Raw genomic sequence first — 20,299 nt, forward strand, 5'->3', positions numbered from 1 at the left:
GCCTGATCGCAGCAGCAACATTTTTCTCTAATGGACAAAACCATGTGCACTGCAGGGGGGGGGGGGGGGGCAGATGTAACATGTGCAGAGAGTTAGATTTGGGTGTGGTCAAACTGAAATCAAAATTGCAGTGTAAAAATAAAGCAGCCAGTATTTACCCTGCACAGAAACAATATAACCCACCCAAATCTAATTCTCTCTGCACATGTTATATCTGACCCCCCCCCCCCCACCAGTGCAACATGGTTATGTCCATTAGAACACTTTTGTTGCTGCGATCAAGTCTTACTTAGGTCCTAGATACACAGCTCTCATAGCAGCTAAAGGGGTTGTTAACAAGTATATAACCAGAAGCGGGGGATAAAATGTAATCAATTATCGCCGGTGGTCTATTGGTTATTAGCAAACAACTTAACCACTTACCAGACGATTTTTCCCTTCAAAAACGTTATTTTTAAATGTTTTAACATAGTTTAAAAAGTATTTTTTTTTATATATTTAAATATATTATGCACATCTGCAGACGGATCTCATCAAAAACTGCGTGACACCGTGGGGCGGCGCGGTCACATGTGATCTGACCATGCCAGTTAAGTGGTTAATAGTAGTTTCTTTTTTATTATTGAATTGCATATTTGGTGTTGATAAATGGTAGTACTTCCCAAATAAATCTATTTTGATACCATGATGTAAGAATATGTGAACATAACAAAATTGTCTACAGAGCAGCCACAATTGTCATGTCTCTGTGCACTATTTCTCAGTGTGTTTTGTTTTGCTAGGTGACATTTTTTAATTTGGGCAGTGTGTGAATAGCACCTGCTGTATGGCAGCAATTCAGTTTCAAGTAGCCTTCTGCTAGTTTGGAACCATTTATTAGCCTACTTGGGAGGAGATCATTCAAAGCTTGAGATAAAGTGGAGAACACCAGTCAACCTGAAATGTTACAGGCTGTGTTTGAAAAATGACAGCTAGGAGCTGATTGGTTGGTACTTTATCTCTCTCCAAGTTTAGATAAACCTCCTAAGATTTTTTCAACCACAAATAAACAAGTAGAAAACAGAACCAGTTTTGTAACATCATTTACAGCACGTGTTTGTAATGCCAGGTACAAGACTTTTGGGTTACGGCTGCTTTAAAATAGGATTTTAATACCTACCGGTAAATCCTTTTCTCCTAGTCCGTAGAGGATGCTGGGGACTCCAAAAGGACCATGGGTGTATAGACGGGATCCGCAGGAGACATGGGCACACTATAAGACTTTGAATGGGTGTGAACTGGCTCCTCCCTCTATGCCCCTCCTCCAGACCTCAGTTATAGGAACTGTGCCCAGGGAGACGGACATTTCGAGGAAAAGGATTTTTGTTAACCAAGGGTGAGAAACACACCAGCCCACACCACAACACACCATACAACATGGCTTTTAAGCAATACCAGGTAACAGCATGAACTAAAAACAGCAACAAGCTGAACATAACCGATACACAACCTCCGTGTAACAGAAGCAATAACTATCAATACTACTGCAAAAACAGTCCGCACAGCATCCTCTATGGACTAGGAGAAAAGGATTTACCTGTAGGTATTAAAATCCTATTTTCTCTTACTTCCTAGAGGATGCTGGGGACTCCAAAAGGACCATGGGGTCTATACCAAAGCTCCAGACCGGGCGGGAGAGTGCGGGCGACTCTGCAGCACCGATTGAGCAAACATGAGGTCCTCATCAGCCAGGGTATCAAACTTGTAGAACCTAGCAAAAGTGTTTGAACCCGACCACGTAGCCGCTCGGCAAAGTTGAAGCGCCGAGACTCCTTGGGCAGCCGCCCAAGATGAGCCCACCTTCCTAGTAGAATGGGCTTTCACTGACTTCGGCAACGGCAATCCAGCCGTAGAATTTGCATGCCGAATCGTATTACAGATCCAGCGGGCAATAGTCTGCTTGGAAGCAGGAGCCCCAATTTTGTTGGGAGCATATAGGACAAACAGAGCCTCTGATTTCCTAATTTGAGCCGTGCTGGCGACATAAATTTTCAAAGCTCTGACTACATCGAGAGATTTTGAAACAGCCAAGGTATCCGTAGCCACAGGTACCACAATAGGTTGGTTTATGTGAAACGAAGAAACCACCTTCGGCAGAAATTGTTGACGAGTTCTCAATTCCGCTCTATCCACATGGAAAATCAAATAGGGGCTCTTGTGAGACAAAGCCGCCAATTCCGACACCCGTCTTGCGGACGCCAAGGCCAAAAGCATGACCACCTTCCAAGTGAGAAATTTCAACTCAACCTTCCGCAAAGGTTCAAGCCAGTGAGACGTAAGAAATTGCAACACCACGTCAAGATCCCACGGTGCCACGGGTGGCACAAACGGAGGATGTATGTGCAGTACTCCCTTCACAAAACTCTGAACCTCTGGAAGGACGGCCAATTCTTTTTGAAAGAAAATAGATAAAGCCGAAATCTGCACTTTAATGAAACCTAATTTCAGGCCCGTATCCACACCTGCCTGCAAAAAATGGAGGAAATGACCTAGCTGAAACTCCTCCGTAGGAGCCTTCTTGGCTTCACACCAAGACACATACTTTCTCCAAATGCGGTGATAATGCTTCGCCGTGACCTCCTTTCTAGCCTTAAGGAGAGTGGGAATGACTTCCCCGGGAATACCCTTTCGAGCTAGGATTTGGCGTTCAACCTCCACGCCGTCAAACGCAACCACGGTAAGTCCTGGAAGACGCACGGCCCCTGCAGTAACAGATCTTCTCTGAGAGGAAGAGGCCAGGGATCTTCTATGAGCAATTCCTGAAGATCCGGATACCAGGCCCTCCGTGGCCAATCTGGAACAATGAGTACCGCCTGAACCCTTGTTCTACTTATGATCCTTATCACTTTTGGAATGAGTGGAAGTGGAGGGAACACCTATACCGACTAAAACACCCACGGAGTCACCAGGGCGTCCACTGCACTGGCTTGTGGGTCCCTTGACCTGGAACAATATCTCTGAAGCTTCTTGTTGAGGCGAGACGCCATCATGTCTATTTGAGGAATTATCCAACGACTTGTCACTTCTGCAAACACCTCTTGATGAAGACCCCACTCTCCTGGATGGAGATCGTGTTTGCTGAGGAAATCTGCTTCCCAGTTGTCCACGCCTGGGAGGAAGACCGCTGACAGAGCGCTTACATGTTTTTCTGCCCAGTGGAGAACTTTTGTGGCCTCCGCCATTGCCGCTCTGCTCTTTGTTCCGCCCTGGCGGTTTATGTATGCCACAGCTGTTACGTTGTCCGACTGAATCAGGACAGGTAGACCTTGAAGAAAGTGTTCCGCTTGCAGAAGGCCGTTGTAGATAGCTCTTAACTCCAGAACGTTTATGTGCAGACAAGCTTCCTGGCTTGACCATTTTCCCTGGAAATGTTGTCCCTGTGTGACTGCTCCCCAGCCTCGCAGACTTGCATCTGTGGTCACCAGGACCCAATCCTGGATCCCGAACCTGCGTCCCTCTAGGAGGTGAGAACTTTGAAGCCACCACAGGATAGATATTCTGGTCCTGGAAGATAGACTTATTTTCCGGTGCATGTGCAGGTGAGACCCGGACCACTTGTCCAACAGGTCCCACTGAAATACCCGGGCATGAAACCTGCCAAACGGAATGGCTTCGTAAGCTGCAACCATCTTCCCCAGCACCCGAGTGCATTGATGGATCGACACTCTTGCCGGTTTCAGAATCTCCTTGACCATGGTCTGGATTTCCAGAGCTTTTTCCGCTGGGAGAAACACTCTCTGCAGTTCCGTGTCCAGGATCATGCCTAAGAAAGACAGCCAAGTTGTCGGAATCAACTGTGACTTTGGCAAATTTAGAATCCAACCATGTTGTTGCAGAACTGTCAGGGAGAGTGCCACGCTTCTTAGAAACTGCTCCTTTGATCTCGCCTTTATCAGGAGATCGTCCAAGTACGGGATAATTGTGACGCCCTGCTTTCGTAGGAGCAGCATAATTTCCGCCATTACTTTGGTGAAGATCCTCGGGGCTGTGGAAAGACCAAACGGCAACGTCAGAAATTGGTAATGACAATCCTGAACCGCAAACCTCAGGAAAGCTTGATGTGGAGGATATATTGGGACATGTAAGTAGGCATCTTTTATGTCGACTGACGCCATAAAATCCCCCCCTTCCAGACTGGAGATAACTGCCCAAAGAGATTCCATCTTGAACTTGAAAGTTTTCAAATACAGATTGAGGGATTTTAGGTTCAGGAACGGTCTGACCGAGCCATCCGGCTTTGGTACGACAAAAAGGCTCGAATAAAACCCTTCTCCCCGTTGAGACGGGGGTACCGTGACAATGACACGCTGTTGACACAGCTTTTGTATCGCAGCACGCACTACTTCCCTTTCTGGGATAGAAACTGGCAAGGCCGATTTGAAAAATGGGTGGGGGGGCACCTAGTGAAACTACAGTTTGTACCCTTGGGACACTATGTCTGACACCCAAGGATCCAGGCCCGAGTGAAACCAGACCTGACTGAAGAGCCGGAGACGCGCCCCCACCGGTACGGACTCCCGTAGAGGAGCCCCAGCGCCATGCGGTGGACTTGGCAGAAGCCGTGGAGGACTTCTGCTCCTGGGAGCTTGGCACAGCAGGAGACCTTTTTCCCCGTCCTCAACCCTTTGAGGCAAGGAAGGACGACCCTCTTCCTATTTTTTGTATTTATTAGGCCGAAAGGACTGCATCTGATAATGCGGCGTCTTTTTCTGTTGTGCAGGAACATAAGGAAGAAATGATGACTTACCCGCTGTAGCAGTAGACACCAAATCAGCGAGGCCGTCACCAAACAAAACCCTACCCTTATAAGGGAGAGCTTCCATAGCTTTCTTAGAGTCGGCATCAGCATTCCATTGATGAATCCACAGCGCTCTCCTGGCCGAAACTGCCATGGCATTGGCCCTTGAGCCCAAAAGGCCAATATCCCTTGCCGCATCCTTTAGGTAAGCTGCAGCGTCCCTGATATAACCGAGAGTCAAAAGAATGCTATCCCTATCCAGGGTATCCATGTCAGAAGCCAAATTATCTGCCCACTTGCCAATAGCACTACTCACCCATGCCGACACCACGGCAGGTCTGAGCAACGCACCCGTAGTGACATAAATGGATTTTAAGGTCGTTTCCTGCTTACGATCCGCAGGGTCCTTTAGGGCAGCAGTGTCAGGAGACGGAAGCGCCACCTTCTTGGACAGTCGTGATAGAGCCTTGTCCACATTGGGAGATGATTCCCACTTTTCCCTGTCGTCAGAGGGGAAAGGATATGCCATTAGAATTCTCTTGGGAATCTGCCACCTTTTGTCAGGATTTTCCCAAGCTTTTTCACAAAGAGTGTTCAGTTCATGAGAGGGGGGAAACGTCACCTCAGGCTTTTTTTCCTTATACAAACAAACCCTTGTATCAGGAACAGTAGGTACTTCTCAAATATGTAAAACGTCTTTAATTGCCACAATCATGTACTGAATGCTCTTAACCAGTTTTGGATTTAAACTGGCCTCACTATAGTCGACACTGGAATCAGAGTCCGTGTCGGTATCAGTATCCGCCATCTGGGTAAATGAACGCTTTTGTGACCCTGAGGGGGCCTGTACCTGAGACAAGGCGTCCTCCATGGATTTTCTCCACGTTTGTGTCTGAGAATCAGATTTATCCAGCCTTTTAGTCAATAACGCCACATTTGCATTCAATGTACTCAACATATCCACCCAATCAGCAGTCGGCGGTGCCGACAGAGTCACTCCCAGCGCCTTATCTGCCCCCACTGCAACCTCCTCCGGGGAGGAGCACTCAGCCTCAGACATGTCGACACACACGTACCGACACGCACAAACACACTGGCTATAGGGGACAGACCCACAGGAAAGCCTGTTAGAGGAACACAGAGGGAGTTTACCAGCTCACACCCCAGCACCTATCCCAGTACAGAGAGCAAATACACACTGCCCTAGATGTCTGCGCTGTTATTATTAATGGGTTAATAGCACCAAATTACTGTGGCTCCCCCCCTCCCCCCGTTTTGCTCCCTGCTACTTGTGCAGGAGAGTGGAGGTCTGGGCCAGCGTCTCTGCATCCTGTGAAGAGAAAATGGCGCTGGTAAGCTGTGAGGGCTAAGCCATGCCCCCTCACCGGCACGCCGTAGTCCCGCTCAAATTTTAAATATTTATACTGGCGGGGGCTATATCTAGTGCCTAGGCACTTTTGACATATTTAATTTTGCCAGATCTATTGCCAAACTCCAGTAATCATGCTGCCCAGGGTGCCCCCCCCCAGCGCCCTGCAAGTGCCGCCAGAAGTGTGTGTGGGAGCATGGCGCGCAGCGAGACCGCTGCGCGGTACCTCATTACTGAAGTCTTCTGATCTTCTTTATACTCACCCGGCTTCTTTCTTCTGGCTCTGTGAGGGGGTTGACGGCGCGGCTCCGGGAACAAGCAGCTAGGCGAACCAAGTGATCGAACCCTCTGGAGCTAATGGTGTCCAGTAGCCTAAGAAGCAGAGCCTTTGAACTCAGAAGAAGTAGTTCTGCTTCTCTCCCCTCACTCCCCCGAAGCAGGGAGCCTGTAGCCAGCAGGTCTCCCTGAAAATTAAAAACCTAACAAAGTCTTTTCAGCGAAACTCAGGAGAGCTCCCCTAGTGTGTGTCCAGTCTCTCTGGGCACAGAATCTAACTGAGGTCTGGAGGAGGGGCATAGAGGGAGGAGCCAGTTCACACCCATTCAAAGTCTTATAGTGTGCCCATGTCTCCTGCGGATCCCGTCTATACCCCATGGTCCTTTTGGAGTCCCCAGCATCCTCTAGGACGTAAGAGAAATCACAGATTATTGATGACCCTTTAACACCAAATTTATAACCCGGGTACAGGTTTGGTGTAAAAGGGTCTACAGTACACGGATTCTGTTATCCAGGAATCAGACTCTAGTAACTACCAGGGTCGAAATCGACACCAACCTGGATGGCTTGCGGTTTGAATGGTGTGACCCAGGTCAGGTTAAAAGCAGAGAGCCAAATCACCAACACTAGCGTATGATGTCATCTACAAGCGCCGGCAAAGGGAGGAGCCTGCATTGAGTTCATTCTAGCACCCTGAAACCCGTGCAGTCAGAGCCGGCCTTAGGTATAGGCAAACTAGGCAAATGCCTAGGGCATTTGGTATGCTTAGGGGCACCAGCAGCTTCTGCTGATTAAAATGATATGCGGCATGCCTATATTCTGTGTGTATTCCTGGAAATCACTGTAATGTAGCATTTCATATGCAGATACAGCTGCAATCGCACTCAGAATATAGGCATGCTGAATATCATTTTAATCAGCAGAAGCTGCTTGTGCATCCTAGCCACATAGTTATGCAAATAAGATGCATTTTCATAAACAAAAGGCGCCCGACATTAGCAGAGCTGCCAGCTGACTCATGCCAGGCATCTCTTGCAGAATTAGCGGCGGTGCTAGGGGGCACCAGCCAAAATCTTGCCTAGGGCATCATATTGGTTAGGGCCGGCTCTGCGTGCAGTTCCTCTTTCCTGCCTGAGGTCAGGGCCGTCTTTTCGTATGGGCACAATGGGCTCTTGCCCAAGGGCCCCAGGAGTATGAGGGCCCTAGGCTGATAGCCGCGGGTCTCCTCTTTCCAGGAGTACCAGATTTTTTTTTAAATCGGCCCTGGGGAACCGGAGATATCCGACTTGAAAGCAGTGGTCCCCATCCAAGCCTGTTAACTGCTCTTCCCAGCCAGATATCTCGAGTTCTGTCTGACTTAGAGTTTTCCAGAGTGTGTAATCCAAAAGCTGTGACTCTCCGCTTTTGGTGGACACTGGCAGCTTGTCTCTACTGTGCCCAGAACCAGAGATATCAGCCTTCAAGCAGCTGGTCCCTGCTCCAGCTCCACACGCCTAATATGTAGTTTTAGATTTTCGTTGGGTGAATTGCTCTGGCTCCTGAACTCTGATCCCCAAGTCTCCAGAACCTCCTGAAAGGTGGGACTCTCTTGTATTTTTATCCCATTCAAAGCTAAGAAATATACTTTCGGGAACTTGAGATATCTGCAGTCAAGCAAGCTACCCTCCCACCGAAAAAAAGAAATAAATATTAAGACCACTCCAATATCCACCCCTCCCCTGCGTATTAAACACTTCCTACCACCCTGGAAGTCATGTACCAGGGCTTCTTCATTCAGCCCATTGCCCCCTTCTACAGTTTAGCCCCATCTGTGCAGTACAGGAGTAATTAGCAGAAATTACTGCTTCAGGTCCTACATGCTGAGCGGTAGAACACCCCCTACCGCACGCGGGACATCAAAGCTGCTACTGGTAGCACCCCCCACCCCTACCGCTGGATGATGTTAAGACGGCCCTGCCTGAGGTGTCATTTTCTGCTCTGGTGCATCTATACTCCTCTTCCGTATCTTATATCGACCAGAGAGTGCTAGAAGCACCAGAGCAGAGAGCAACACCCCAGGCAGGAAAGAGTAACTGCACAGGATGTGATAACTGCAGGGTGCTAGAATGAACACTACAGCAATAACCAAGGTCCAGCCTGCGGTGTGAACGGAGTTTCAAGCCCCTGTGATCAAGCTTTAAATCATGTTAACCCACGGTAGACCCAGGTTTTTTGGTGTGAAAGGGGTATAACTATGGAGCCACTCAACCAAACAACTGCAAACAATGCAGTAAATTAATGTGCGACTAGTGCAGGAAACTAGGCTTTGACAAACGCATCATTCACTCACTGCATAGACTTGGCGAGTTCCGTGAACGCTGGTTTCAATGTGCAAATAAGAAGCGTGAGAGCAGAGCATCCAAAGCAGTTTTTTCTCACTCAACGTATGTTTCTGTATAGCTATTGATGTATCTGTAATTATCTCTCTTTATGTATAGCACATTGGAATATGATTGCACAAGATATAGTTTGAGTGAAAAGTGACAAAGGTCATGATATTGTATTAATATTTGTTTACTTGGCGTAAATCTCCGGAAGTTGTCAGACTCTTTATTACAGTATAATGTAGTCTCTCCCCGAAGCTCGTCCTGTTTTATTACAGCCGGACTTACTGGGACTCAGTCATTCATTTGCTTTGTTGAATCCACAAAATGCTGTGCTGATAAGACATGATTGAGTCTATTGTTCTCCTTATTTCCACTTTTCTTATTCATTATATCAAGCCCATCATTGTGTATCCACATCTGAGCATTGCAGTGCAGAGTTCATAGACCAATTCCACATTGGTGAAACTCCATAATGATCATTTGCAAAAGCGGGGATAAAGTAAGGGTGCAGCACAATTGTCATTCCTTCCACCGTGATGTCATGCGGCAACATGTAAGGGGCGGGGGGCGAGGGGGTTTGTTGTTCTAGGCAGATAAATATGAATGCAGGCTAGTAAAGTTAGCCAGCCAGATTCTGTTGCAAAATGTTCAAGATTATAATATTGTTTAATGGAATGAGATGTTGTAACGAGTGCCTACTGTACATACAGTATGGGAGGTGTTTAACGAGGCTACAAGGAGCTGCCTGTTCTCCGACACTGTGTGTGGCACCTGCATGTACTGTATATCATATGGGGAAGAGGAATAAATGCATGCAAAAACCAATGTGATTAATGGAATAAAGGCAGCGCCACCCAAAGGCCCATACACACGGTGAGATTCGGGCTGATTCTCACTACGCGATAGGGGCTAGGTCAGTATCGCAAGCACATGACTCTGCTTGCGATACTGACTATGTGCGATTTTGGCTAAGTGTCAATTTTGACTATATCTTCTATAGAGATAGTCAAAATTGACTTGCTTGCACAGTCTATCTAGGCTTGCGATGCCGACCGCGTGGGACTGCGCATCGGCATCGAATCGGGATCGCAAGGTGACTTTCACCTTGCGATCCGCACTAACTTTTCTTATGATTTTGACTATATAGTCAAAATCTTAAAAAAAATATCTCACCGTGGCCAAAATTTACTAAGAATTCGAGTTTGTCCGATTTGTGTTTTTTTTTTCTAAGTCCCAATCCGGGAATTCACGAAGCACCAATCTCGGCAGTGTTTGGACTATTCGTAATGGTTTGATTATCAAAGTTCAGAAATACGAATGAATAGACCATCGGTCAAACACGGCTGTTATTTCATACAATACGGGCATTCACTATTTATTCGTATTTGGGTGTTAGTCTCTGAGTGCTCAAGTGCGGGTCTGTTTTTTTTCGTTTCGTTAAAAAAAGCAGCAAAAAAATAGACCTGCTTTTTCCAGTCGAGTTTGGATAACCATGCACGGATCAGTGAGATCTGTGCATGGTTATCTATGGGAAAGGGTCTGTTTAGTGTTAAAACATAAAAAAAAATTGCGTGGGGTCTCCCCTCCTAAGCATAACCAGCCTCGGGCTCTTTGAGCCGGTCCTGGTTGTCAAAATATGGGGTAAAAAATGACAGGGGTCCCCCGTATTTTTGAAACCAGTACCGGGCTCCACTAGGCCAGGTACATAATGCCACAGCCGGGGGACACTTTTATACTGGTCCCTGCCATTACATACCCAACTAGTCACCCCTGGCCGGGGTACCCTGGAGGAGTGGGAACCCCTTAAATCAATGCCCCCCCCCCCCCCTCCAGCCACGCAAGGGGTGAAGCCCGAGGCTGTCCCCCCCATCCAAGGGCAGCGGATGGGGGGCTGATAGCCATGTGTAAAAAATGTGAATATTGTTTTTAGTAGCAGGACTACAAGTCCCAGCAAGCCTCCCCCGCAAGCTGCTACTTGGAGAACCACAAGTACCAGCATGCGGTTGAAAACCTGGCCCGCTGGTACCTGTAGTACTACTACTACAAAAATACCCCCAAAAAATAACATTTTACTCACCGGTAAATCTATTTCTCGTAGTCCGTAGTGGATGCTGGGAACTCCGTAAGGACCATGGGGAATAGACGGGCTCCGCAGGAGACTGGGCACTCTAAAAGAAAGATTAGGTACTATCTGGTGTGCACTGGCTCCTCCCACTATGACCCTCCTCCAGACCTCAGTTAGGATACTGTGCCCGGAAGAGCCGACACAATAAGGAAGGATTTTGAATCCCGGGTAAGACTCATACCAGCCACACCAATCACACCGTATAACTCGTGATACTATATCCAGTTAACAGTATGAAATATAACTGAGCCTCTCAACAGATGGCTCAACAATAACCCTTAGTTAGGCAATAACTACATACAAGTATTGCAGACAATCCGCACTTGGGATGGGCGCCCAGCATCCACTACGGACTACGAGAAATAGATTTACCGGTGAGTAAAATCTTATTTTCTCCGACGTCCTAGTGGATGCTGGGAACTCTGTAAGGACCATGGGGATTATACCAAAGCTCCCAAATGGGCGGGAGAGTGCGGATGACTCTGCAGCACCGAATGAGAGAACTCAAGGTCCTCCTCAGCCAGGGTATCAAATTTGTAGAATTTAGCAAACGTGTTTGCCCCTGACCAAGTTGCAGCTCGGCAAAGTTGTAAAGCCGAGACCCCTCGGGCAGCCGCCCAAGATGAGCCCACTTTCCTCGTGGAATGGGCTTTTACTGATTTAGGATGCGGCAATCCAGCCGCAGAATGCTCCAGCTGAATTGTGCTACAAATTCAGCGAGCAATAGTCTGCTTAGAAGGAGCACCTATTTTGTTGGGTGCCTACAGGATAAAAAGCGAGTCAGTTTTCCTGACTCCAGCCGTCCTGGAAATATAAATTTTTAAGGCCCTGACTACGTCCAGTAACTTGGAATCTTCCAAGTCCCTAGTAGCCGCAGGCACTACAATAGGTTGGTTCAAGTGAAAAGCTGATACCACCTTAGGGAGAAACTGGGGACGAGTCCTCAATTCTGCCCTATCCATATGGAAAATCAGATAAGGGCTTTTACATGACAAAGCCGCCAATTCTGACACACGCCTGGCCGAAGCCAAGGCCAATAACATGACCACTTTCCACGTGAGATATTTCAAATCCACAGTTTTACGTGGCTCAAACCAATGTGATTTTAGGAAACTCAACACCACGTTGAGATCCCAAGGTGCCACAGGAGGCACAAAAGGGGGCTGAATATGTAGCACTCCCTTTACAAATGTCTGAACTCCAGGCAGTGAAGCCAGTTCTTTCTGGAAGAAAATCGACAGAGCCGAAATCTGGACCTTAATGGAACCCAAGTTTAGGCCCATAGTCACTCCTGACTGTAGGAAGTGCAGAAAACGACCCAGCTGAAATTCCTCTGTTGGGGCCTTCCTGGCCTCACACCACGCAACATATTTTCGCCAAATACGGTGATAATGGTTTGCGGTTACTTCTTTCCTGGCTTTTATCAGCGTAGGAATGACTTCCTCCGGAATGCCCTTTTCCTTTAGGATCCGGAATTCAACCGCCATACCGTCAAACGCAGCCGCGGTAAGTCTTGGAACAGACAGGGCCCCTGCTGTAGCAGATCCTGTCTGAGCGGTAGAGGCCATGGGTCCTCTGATATCATTTCTTGAAGTTCTGGGTACCAAGCTCTTCTTGGCCCATCCGGAACCACGAGTATCGTTCTTACTCCTCGTTTTCTTATTATTCTCAGTACCTTTGGTATGAGAGGCAGAGGAGGGAATACATAAACCGACTGGTACACCCACGGTGTCACTAGAGCGTCCACAGCTATTGCCTGAGGGTCCCTTGACCTGGCGCAATATCTAGTTTTTTGTTTAGGCGGGACGCCATCATGTCCACCTGTGGCCTTTCCCAACGGTTTACCAACAGTTGGAAGACTTCTGGATGAAGTCCCCACTCTCCCGGGTGTAGGTCGTGTCAGCTGAGGAAGTCTGCTTCCCAGTTGTCCACTCCCGGAATGAACACTGCTGACAGTGCTAAGACGTGATTTTCCGCCCATCCTTGTGGCTTCTGCCATCGCCATCCTGCTTCTTGTGCCACCCTGTCGGTTTACGACTGCCGTGATGTTGTCTGATTGGATCAGTACCGGCTGGTTTTGAAGCAGAGGCCTTGCCAGACTTAGGGCATTGTAAATGGCCCTCAGTTCCAGAATATGTATGTGTAGGGACGACTCCTGACTTGACCAAAGTCCTTGGAAATTTCTTCCCTGTGTGACTGCCCCCCAGCCTCGAAGGCTGGCATCCGTGGTTACCAGGACCCAGTCCTGTATGCCGAATCTGCGGCCCTCTTGAAGATGAGCACTCTGCAGCCACCACAGTAGAGATACCCTGGTCCTTGGAGACAGGGTTATCAGCCGATGCATCTGAAGATGCGATCCCGACCACTTGTCCAAGAGGTTCCACTGAAAGGTTCTTGCATGGAACCTGCCGAATGGAATTTTGCTTCGTAAGAAGCTACCATTTTTCCCAGGACTCGTGTGCAGTGATGCACCGATACCTGTTTTAGTTTCAGGAGGTCTCTGACTAGAGATGACAGCTCCTTGGCTTTCTCCTGCGGGAGAAACACTTTTTTCTGTTCTGTGTCCAGAACCATCCCCAGGAACAGTAGGCGTGTGGTAGGAACCAGCTGTGACTTTGGAATGTATAGAATCCATCCGTGCTGTTGTAGCACTTCCCGAGATAGTGCTACTCCGACCAACAACTGCTCCTTGGACCTCGCCTTTATAAGGAGATCGTCCAAGTACGGGATACTTAAAACTCCCTTTTTTCGAAGGAGTATCATCATTTCTGCCATTACCTTGGTAAAGACCCTCGGTGCCGTGGACAGTCCAAACGGCAGTGTTTGGAATTGGTAATGGCAATCCTGTACCACAATTCTGAGGTACTCCTGGTGAGGATGGTAAATGGGGACATCTAGGTAAGCATCCTTGATGTCCAGGGATACCATGTAATCCCCCTCCTCCAGGCTTGCAATAACCGCCCTGAGCGATTCCATCTTGAACTTTAATTTTTTTATGTATGTGTTCAAGGATTTCAAATTTAAAATGGGTCTCACCGAACCGTCCGGTTTCGGTACCACAAACAGTGTGGAATAGTAACCCCGTTCTTGTTGAAGTAGGGGCACCTTGACTATCACCTGCTGGGAATACAGCTTGTGAATTGCCTCTAGCACAGCCTCCCTGCCTGAGGGAGTTGTCGGCAAGGCAGATTTGAGGAAACGGCGGGGGGGAGACGCCTCGAATTCCAGCTTGTACCCCTGAGATACTACTTGAAGGATCCAGGGATCCACCTGTGAGCGAGCCCACTGATCGCTGAAATTTTTGAGGCGGCCCCCCACCGTACCTGGCTACGCCTGTGGAGCCCCCGTGTCATGCGGTGGACTCAGAGGAAGCGGGGAAAGAATTTTGATTCTGGGAACTGGCTGACTGGTGCAGCTTTTTCCCTCTTCCCTCGTCTCTGTGCAGAAAGCAAGCGCCTTTGACCCGCTTGCTTTTCTGAAGCCGAAAGGACTGTACCTGATAATACAGTGCTTTCTTAGGCTGTGAGGAAACCTGAGGTAAAAATTTTTCTTCCCAGCTGTTGCTGTGGATACGAAGTCCCAGAGACCATCCCCAAACAATTCCTCACCCTTATAAGGCTCTATGTGCCTTTTAAAGTCAGCATCACCTGTCCAGTGTCGGGTCTCTAATATCCTCCTGACAGAATGGACATTGCATTAATTCTGGATGCCAGCCGGCAAAATATCCCTCTGTGCATCCCTCATATATAAGACGACGTCTTTAATATGCTCTTATGTTCGCAAAATAGTATCCCTGTTTGACAGGGTCACAGACCACGCTGCAGCAGCACTATCTGCAGGTCTCAGTCTAGTACCTGAGTATGTAAATACAGACTTCAGGATAGCCTCCTGCTTTTTATCAGCAGGTACCTTCAAAGTGGCCGTATCCTAAGACGGCAGTGCCACCTTTTTTGACAAACGTGTGAGCGCCTTATCCACCCTAGGGGATATCTCCCAGCGTAACTTATCCTCTGGCGGGAAAGGGTACGCCATCAGTAACTTTTTAGAAATTACCAGTTTCTTATCGGGGGAACCCACGCTTTTTCACACTTCATTCACTCATTTGATGGGGGAACAAAACACTGCCTGCTTTTTCTCCCCAAACATAAAACCCTTTTTTAGTGGTACTTGGGTTAATGTCAGAAATGTGTAACACATTTTTTATTGCCGGGATCATGTAACGGATGTTCCTAGTGGATTTTGTATGTCTCAACCTCGTCGACACTGGAGTCAGACTCCGTGTCGACATCTGTGTCTGCCATCTGAGGGAGCGGGCGCTTTTTGAGCCCCTGATGGCCTTTGAGATGCCTGGGCAGGCGCGGGCTGAGAAGCCGGCTGTCCCACAGCTGTTACGTCATCCAGCCTTTTATGTAAGGAGTTGACACTGTCGGTTTATACCTTCCACCTATCCATCCACTCTGGTGTCGGCTCCACAGGGGGCGACATCACATTTATCGGCATCTGCTCTGTCACCACATAAGCCTCCTCATCAAATGTGTCGACACAGCCGTACCGACACACCGCACACACACAGGGAATGCTCTGAGGACAGGACCCCACACAGCCCTTTGGGGAGACAGAGAGAGAGTATGCCAGCACACACCAGAGCGCTATATAATTTAGGGATTAACACTATATTGAGTGAATTTTTCCCAATAGCTGCTTGTATATACAATATTGCGCCTAAATTTAGTGCCCCCCCTCTCTTTTTAACCCTTTGAGCCTGCAAACTACAGGGGAGAGCCTGGGGAGCTGTCTTCCAGCTGCACTGTGAAGAGAAAATGGCGCCAGTGTGCTGAGGGAGATAGCTCCGCCTTTTTTTCGCGGACTTTTCTCCCGCTTTTTTATGGATTCTGGCAGGGGTATTTATCACATATATAGCCACTGGGGCTATATATTGTGATATATTTGCCAGCCAAGGTGTTTTTATTGCTGCTCAGGGCGCCCCCCCCCAGCGCCCTGCACCCTCAGTGACCGGAGTGTGAAGTGTGTATGAGCAGCAATGGCGCACAGCTGCAGTGCTGTGCGCTACCTTGGTGAAGACTGATGTCTTCTGCCGCCGATTTTCCGGACCTCTTCTTGCTTCTGGCTCTGTAAGGGGGACGGCGGCGCGGCTCCGGGAACGAACACCAAGGCCAGTTCCATGTGGTCGATCCCTCTGGAGCTAATGGTGTCCAGTAGCCTAAGAAGCCCAAGCTAGCTGCAAGCAGGTAGGTTCGCTTCTTCTCCCCTTCGTCCCTCGATGCAGTGAGCATGTTGCCAGCAGGTCTCACTGTAAAATAAAAAACCTAAAATAAACTTTCTTTCTAAGAGCTCAGGAGAGCCCCTAGTGTGCATCCAGCTCGGCCGGGCACAGAAATCTAACTGAGGTCTGGAGGAGGGTCATAGTGGGAGGAGCCAGTGCACACCAGATAGTACCTAATCTTTCTTTTAGAGTGCCCAGTCTCCTGCGGAGCCCGTCTATTCCCCATGGTCCTTACGGAGTTCCCAGCATCCACTAGGACGTCAGAGAAAACAGGACACACACACACCGTGAAAGTATAAGTTTATTACATACATGCACACCTCCATACATACATACATACATACATACTTACCTATGTTCCCACGAGGCTCGGTCCTCTTCTCCAAGTAGAATCCTTGGGGGACCTGTGAAAAAAATTATACTCACATAATCCAGTGTAGATTGTGTCCAAAGTATAATCCACGTACTTGGCAAAACAAAAAAACGGAAACCCTACCACGCACTGAAAGGGGTCCCATGTTTACACATGGGACCCCTTTCCCCGACTGCCAGGACCCCCCCTGACTCCTGTCAAAGAGGGTCCCTTCAGCCAATCAGAGAGCGCCACGTCGTGGCACTCTCCTGAGTGGCTGTGTGCACCTGTAGTGTCTGTGAGGCAGCACACGGCACAGATACAATGTAGCGCCTATGCGCTCCATTGTAGCCAATGGTGGGAACTTTGCGGTCAGCGGTTGACCGAAAGTTACCTCACCGCTGACCGCAAAGTTCCCACCATTGGCTACAATGGAGCGCATAGGCGCTACATTGTATCTGTGCCGTGTGCTGCCTCACAGACACTACAGGTGCACACAGCCAATCAGGAGAGTGCCACGACGTGGCGCTCCCTGATTGGCTGAAGGGACCCTCTTTGACAGGAGTCGGGGGGGGGGGGGGGGGGGTCCTGGCAGTCAGGGAAAGGGGTCCCATGTGTAAACATGGGACCCCTTTCAGTGCGTGGTCGGGTTTCCGTTTTTTTGTTTTGCCAAGTACGTGGATTATACTTTGGACACAATCTACACTGGATTATGTGAGTATAATTTTTTTCACAGGTCCCCCAAGGATTCTACTTGGAGAAGAGGACCGAGCCTCGTGGGAACATAGGTAAGTATGTATGTATGGAGGTGTGCATGTATGTAATAAACTTATACTTTCACGGTGTGTGTGTCCTGTTTTTTTTGGGTATTTTTTTAGTAGTAGTACTACAGGTACCAGCGGGCCAGGTTAACAACCGCATGCTGGTACTTGTGGTTCTTCAAGTACCAGCTTGCGAGGGAGGCTTGCTGGGACTTGTAGTACTGCTACTAAAAACAATATTCACATTTTTTACACATGGCTATCAGCCCCCCATCCGCCGCCCTTGGATGGGGGGGGAAAGCCTCGGGCTTCACCCCTGGCCCTTGGGTGGCTGGAGGGGGGGACCCCTTGATTTAAGGGGTTCCCACTCCTCCAGGGTACCCCGGCCAGGGGTGACTAGTTGGGTATGTAATGCCAGGCCGCAGGGACCAGTATAAAAGTGTCCCCCGGCTGTGGCATTATGTACCTGGCTAGTGGAGCCCGGTGCTGGTTTCAAAAATACGGGGGACCCTTACGCTTTGTGTCCACCGTATTTTTGGAACCAGGACCAGGCGCAGAGCCCTGTGCTGGTTGATGAAATATGGGGGAACCCCTGTCATTTTTTTCTCCATATTTTGTCAACCAGGACCAGCTCAAAGAGCCCGAGGCTGGTTGTGCTTAGGAGGGGGGACCCCATGCAATTTTTTTCGGATTTTTTACTAATTAAAACACCTTTTTAAGGTACACAATGAAGCCCTGCACGGATCTCACAGATGCGGCCGGGATTCCTTGTGTTTTGTCAGGCAGTGTTTTACTCATCACTCCCGTAAAACACTGCCTAACATTACGAATCACATCGACATCGGAAAATACGAATTGGGAAAAGTTGGCAGCTTAGTGAATGATCGTATCAGGATTCAAAAAGTTGCAGTAAAATGCACCCGATACCATTCGAGTTCAAACACCCTTCAAAACGGCAAAAACATGAATCTTTGTAAATATACCCCCGTGTGTACACACCAAAACTTTCATGAGCTGAGATGTAAGCCCAGACATGCTGTATATTACTACGGTAATATCTGATGCACCATCACCAGTTTCCAGCTTGCATCCGGCTCTCCAGTATATGCGTTAACCCAGTGATTCCCAAACTCGGTTCTCATAGCAGCCTAAGGGGTATATTTACTAAGGTGTGATTTTTTTTTTTTTTAGAAGTGGATATGTTGCCCATAGCAACCAATCAGAGTCCACTTAACATTTATCTAGCTGCTTCTACAAGATAATAGCTAGAATCTGATTGGTAGCTATCGACAACATCTCCACTTCTAAAATACTCACACCTTAGTAAATATACCCCTCACAGTCTGGGTTTTCACGATATACATGCTTACGCCCAGGTGATTTAGTTAGTACCTCAGTCAGTTGATTGGCCCATCTGTGCACAAGCAGGGATATCCTTAAAACCAGGACAGTTATGCTGGGTACACACTGGCTGATATATCGCTGCCCCGTCGGCCAGTGTGCACCAACGATATGTCTGTGAACGCCGTCATTCTCAGAGACATCGCGGCGGCACACACGATGACCAATATTTTTACAGATATATTGGTGCATCGTTGTGTGTGTACGCTGACCGCCTGTACACATGCTGCAGCGGCCAGCGGTGACTGACGGCTGAACTGGGCGGACGCATGTAAATGCCCACCCGGTTCTTGACGTCAGTCAAGATGGATCGGGAAGTGTGTATGCTCAACACACTGCCCGATCTGCCTATAGATATATCTGCAGATCAATTGATCTGCAGATATATCGAGCAGTGTGTACCCAGCGTTAGAGGGTTCCGGTATGAATGGTTGACCATGTTATGGTCGACAGTCATTAGGTCGACCACTATTGGTCGACATTGGCATGGTCGACATGGACAATAGGTCGACACATGAAAATGATCAACACATGAAAGGTCAACACATGAAAAGGTCAACACATGAAAAGGTCAACATGAGGTTCTTTTTTAGTTTTTTTTGTGTCGTTTTTTGCGTAAAGTGATGGGGAACCCCAATTAGTGCACTGCGTCCCCTCGCAAGGTGCCTCGCTCCGCTCGGCACAGATTACCGTTCCCAATCGTAGTCCACGTGGATCGTAAAGTATGAAAAAGTTCCACAAAAGATTTTTTTTTTAAACTCACGTCGACCAAATGACTGTCGACCATAACATGGTCGACCATCCAAACGGATACCCGCTAGAGTGCATTGAGGACAGAGTTTGGAAAACCAAGCTAATCACCAGATATGGGTATATATTTTGAAGTGCGAATGGGTGCTTATAATTGCATTCATAGAAAAAGTAAACATGAGAACTATGAAGAATAATCATTAATAAACTTAAAACCACCTTTCATGTTACCTCTTGACGCAGTAGATATATCTGTTATTAGATCATGTTCTTGATACTGGTTGAGTCTCATATTCGAAAATCCAAAATATTTTGAGAGCGACTGATACCGACACCTTTGCTTTCTGATTGTTTCACGTACACAAACTTTGTTTCATACACACATTAGTAAACATATAGCATAAAATTACCTTCCGGTTGTGTATAAGGTGTATTGGAAAAATTCAATGTATTTTGTGTTTAGACTTGAGTCCCATCTCCAAGATATCTTATTATGGCATGTAAATATTTAAAAATACGGAAGAATCCAAAATATAAAATACTTCTGGTCCTAATCTTTTCGGAGACGGGAGACTGAACCTGCACTGCACGTGTTTCTTTTTTCAGATGCTTGCCTAAAGTAAGATGGAAATATAAGAGATTTTAGGGGTCTATTAGATGGAGATAAAGTCCCAACCAACCAGCTCCTATCATTTTTCAAAACAGCTTGTGACATGGCAGTTAGGAGCTGATTGGTTAGTACTTTATCTCCGTCCACTTTATCTCCATCAAATGCTTACTAAATAGACCCCTTAGATTGCAGAACACAAGTAATTTCCAACCCTGGGCAATGGTTAGA

Source organism: Pseudophryne corroboree, chromosome 7 (genome assembly GCF_028390025.1).
Source record: "Pseudophryne corroboree isolate aPseCor3 chromosome 7, aPseCor3.hap2, whole genome shotgun sequence".
Classification (NCBI taxonomy): Eukaryota; Metazoa; Chordata; class Amphibia; order Anura; family Myobatrachidae; genus Pseudophryne; species Pseudophryne corroboree.